Below are 4,898 nucleotides of genomic sequence, written 5' to 3'. Positions count from 1 at the left end.
TAAAAAATAAAAAAATAAGGGATTGTAAGCTGACAAGATCCTTGCAATCTGTAAGGTCAACCAAAGGTTGCCTCACCTTAAAAAAAAAAAAAAAAGCACTTGCAAGTGGAAAGTTAATAGTAAAAAAGGCCTACATTAGGAAACAAAAAAGATGTCAAATAAATAACCTAACCTTACTCCTCTAGGAGCTAGGGGGAAAAAAAAAAACTAAGCCCAAAGTTAGCAGAAGGAAAGATATAACAAAGATCAGAGCAGAAATAAATGAAATAGTGACCAGAAAAACTATAGAAAAGATCAATGAAACTAAGATTGGGTTTTTAAAAGATAAACAAAATTGACCTAACTTTAGTAGACTAAGAAAAAGAGAGAGGACTCAAATAATATTTATAACGAAAGAGTAGACTTTATAACTGATACCACAGAAATACAAAAGATCATAAGAGACTATGAACAATTATATTCCAACAAATTGGATATCCAAGAAGAAATGGGTAAATTCCTAGAAACATACAATCTACCAAGACTGCATCATGAACAGAACATCTGAATACACCAATAATGAGTAAGTAAATTGAATCAGTAATGAAAAATCTCCCAACAAATAAATACCGAGGACCAGATGGTTTCACTAATTCAAGTAAACATTTAAAAACTAATATCAATCTTTCTCAAACTCATCCAAAAATTGAAAAGAAGACCCCCAAACTCTTTTTAAGAGGCTAGCATAACCTTGATACCAAAGCCAGATAAGGACACTTAAATAAAAGAAAAAACTTTATAGGCCAATATTCCTGATGAATATATATGCAAAAATTCTCAACAAAATGCTAGCAAACTAAATTCAATAGCACATTTAAAGAGTCATAACCATGACCAAATAATATTGATCCCTGGGATGCAAGGATAGCTCAATATACACAAATCAATAAATGTGATTCGTTAAGAGAATGAAATATAAAAGTTATAAGATCATCTCAATAGAGGCAAGAAAAGCATGTGACAAAATTCAACATCTTTTCATGATAAAAACTCTCAACAGATTGGGTATAGAGGAAGAAAGTTTAGCATAATAAAGACCATATATGACAAGCCAACAATCAACATCATATTTAATGGTGAAAGGTTGAAAGCTTTTCATTTAAGATTGGGAACAAGACAACAGTGCTCACTCTCACTACTCCTATTCAACATAGTACTGGAAGTCCTAGCCAGAGCAATTAGTTAAGAAAAAGAAATAAAAGGTATCCAGATCAGAAAGGAAGAAGTAAAATTGTTTCTGTTTGCAGATGATATTATCTTAAATATAGAAAATCATACAGGCCACCAAAAACTGTTAGAACTAATAAATAAATTTGGTAAATTTTCAGAATACTAAATCAACAAAAATCAGTTATGCTTCTACACTAACAATGAACTACCTAAAAAAGAAATAATGAAAACAATCCCATTTATAACAGCATCAAAAACAAGAAAACACTTAGGAATAAATAATGAAAACTAGTTATTAGCATCTCTTCCTAACTCTATGAACAATTCAGTGAAGTCCCATTAGCAGCTTGAAATCAGCCATCCTAGGGTCATTTACACTACGAAAACCAGCAAACACCACAGATCAGGTCTCTTTTTCTAGAAAGCCATTTATTGAACATTTACCAACACACCATTGCTTTCATTCCAGCTCTGAACTGATTAAATATCTCCTGGGGTTAATGAAAACTCATATCTCATGGCCCTAAAGGACATAATCATAGAGGAAGTGAGGAAGAAAGACACATAGAACCAATAAATACCTCCAGTTATTGCGCATTGGGCACTCCACACAGGCACAATCATCCTGTTCCCTATCTCTGTCACTCCGGTCTCCCACCTCTCTCTAATTGTAACCTGAGGCACATTTTCCTTTTTAGGAAAGAAATTAATACAAAAAGATTAAGCATTAAAGAGTCCAGCACCTGAGACTTCTTGTCTAAGGCAATGTGAATTTTTTTTTTTTTTAAATCAAGACTACCGATGAGTTTCTTTATCGGAGTATCACAAGGGATTCTGATTCTGTTAAAATCCTGGCCAAGAGCTTAATGTGCAGAGGGTAGTTAATTGATGGATCAGACACTGTAGGAAAGTTAAATAGATAAATTCCAGGACTTCCCAGTGCAATTAGGATGTAAATCATTTAGTGATGCACACATTAAACAAATAATGCACACGATGTTTTTAAAGTGGATCCTGATTATATCCTATTACAGTAAATATCATACAATTAATTGTTATCCCTAAAGAACTGTTGAGTCCCCAGATTATAAATCACTTATTTAGACAGTATTTGATACCAAAAATTCCAGTCAAGCAGAATAATTTTAATGGCGTGTTTGTCAAAATTTCCACTTATCCACTTATTTGACAAACATTTATTGAGCACCTCTGGGTACAGACGCTGTTCTCCATGATAGAGATACAAAGGTGCACAACATAAACAACATTTCTGCTGTCGACAGGGCTTATATCCTAGCTAGGAGGAGATGACACATGCACCTAAATATATGTAATGCAGACAATTAAATAAGCAGTTGTAGTACAGTGTTTGATCAGGGAGGCTTCTCTGAGAAGCTGACATTTAGGCTGAGATCTGAATGACAAGAAACAGCTGTGCTAAGATCAGGAAAGAGCCTTCTGGACAGAGCAGAAAGCCAGACAGCCAGTGGAGAGGCCTCAAGGCAAGAATGAGTTTGTCATTTTCAGGGACCAAAAAGTTGGCTAGCATGGCTGAAACATAGTAGGCAAGGTGGAGGTTGTTTGAAATGAGGTCAAAGAATTAATCAAGAGCCAGACCATGGGGACTGTGTCCGGAGTGAGGAGTCTGGAGTTCATTCCAAGTATAATTGGTAGTCACTGGTTGGGTACAACAAGGGAAGTGACATAATCTAATTAACATTTTAAAAAATCCCTCTGGCTGCTTTTCTAAGAGTGGAGTTAGGTGGGGTGGGAGGAAGGAATGATCGAGAAAAAGTCAGAATACCTAGGAGGCTAGTTCAGGAATCCAGAAAAGTAAGAGCTATGACTACTAGGAGCCAGCATTAGACACCTTGCCACATCACTTCATCGTTTTTAATGGACATTAATCTGGAGGTTTAGACTAAGGGGGTGATAGCAGAGAAGTTCTCTTGACTTTAGGATATAAGTTAGAGGTAGAATCAAAATGACTTACTAATAAATAGATCATGAAAGGTGAGAAATCAAAGAATCAAGGTTAATATCTAGATTTTTGGCTTAAGCACATCCACAGATGGTGATGTTGATAACATAATTTAATAAGATGAGAAATTTCATGGGGAAGTATCTTTAATAAGGAATCAAGAGTTCTATGTCAGCCACACTAAGTAATGCCTATTTGACATTGTTATGATGTCTAGAATCTGTTTTAAAATATTTCGGTATCAACGGTATGCTATGTGTGTGAATGTGTGTGTGTACGCATGTGAGCAAGCACGCATGCACACCTGCATTAGTTCAAGCTATACTCTGGGGACAGTTAATTGTCCTAATTCAGCATTTAACCTTTCAGGGTTTGTACAACATTATATCAGAAAATCTCTCTTCCAGATGTTACTACTACAAGTGCTTCAGGTATCATTATTTCCAACCAACCCCAAATCTTTGGGTAATTAGTATAATAAATGTTATAAATAGGTCTTCATTGGTGAAATTAGTGGAAATTGATTAAACCAGTGAAAATAAAGATATATGCATTGGTTCAAATGTTCTAAAGACACTGTCTAGACTTTTATGAACAGGATATAACAATCTAGTACCTATTGTAGCCTGTACTCTTGTGGCCAGTGTCTGAATCTTGATACCTTAATGGTGCTCTGAGGATTCTGGCTGACAATGCCAGCTATCAGGGTAAGCGTCCTTTATCTAGAACATCATTGCATATGAATCAAATGAACATTTCATAAAGTGTGATTGGATCACCTGAAGGAGCAAAGAGCTAGGACTTCATCAAACTTAAAAAATAGTTTAGATCCAGAATGAGATGCCTGCTCTCACCACTTCTATTCAACATTGTATGGAGATTCTAGCCAGGGAGTTAGTCAAGAAAATGGAATAAAGGGTATCCAGATTGAAAAGCAAGAAGTAAAACTACCTCTATTTGCACATAACATGATCTTGCATATAGAAAATCCTAAGGAAACCATTAAAAAAACTTAAACCCAATAAACGAGTTCAGCCAGGTCGCAAAATATAAGATCAACATATTAAAACAATAGTATTTTTATGTACTTGAAAAGAACAATCCAAAAATAAAATTAAAGAAACAAACAATTCCATTTACAATAATATCCAAAAGAATAAAATACTTCGGAATAAATTTAACAAAAGACATGTGAAACTTAGTCTGAAAATTCCAAAATTTTGTTAAAGGAAACGAAAGAATAACTAAATAAATGGAAAAACAACCATGTTCATGAATCAAAAGACTTAATATTGTTAAGTCGGCAATATTCTCCAAACTGATCTGCAGATTTCATGTAATCCCTATCAAAATGCCAACTGATGTCTGATGCTAAAATTGATATTAAAATACAAGGGTCTCAGAATAGCCCAAACAATCTTGAAAATTAAGAACAAAGTTGGAGGATAAACTCATACATACTTCCTGATTTGGGGAAGAGAAAAGAATATTGACAGTGAGAAAAGAATGCCCCTTCTACACTTGTGGTCATGGATTTTAAGTGATTCCAGTCAATGCAGCTAAGTGTTTACCCAAACACATCCAGGCAAGCAGGGTGTGTAAAGGGTAGCTGGGATTTAAACAAACAAACAAACAATGAATATAGTCTACAGGTAAATATTTGACTTTGATTTTCCTTTATCTACTAAATCTTGTCCCTATGCTTTTT

The sequence above is a fragment of the Pteropus alecto genome, unplaced genomic scaffold (assembly GCF_000325575.1).
Source record: "Pteropus alecto unplaced genomic scaffold, ASM32557v1 scaffold69, whole genome shotgun sequence".
In the NCBI taxonomy this organism is placed as follows: Eukaryota; Metazoa; Chordata; class Mammalia; order Chiroptera; family Pteropodidae; genus Pteropus; species Pteropus alecto.
Note: the sequence above shows the minus strand (reverse complement) of the source record.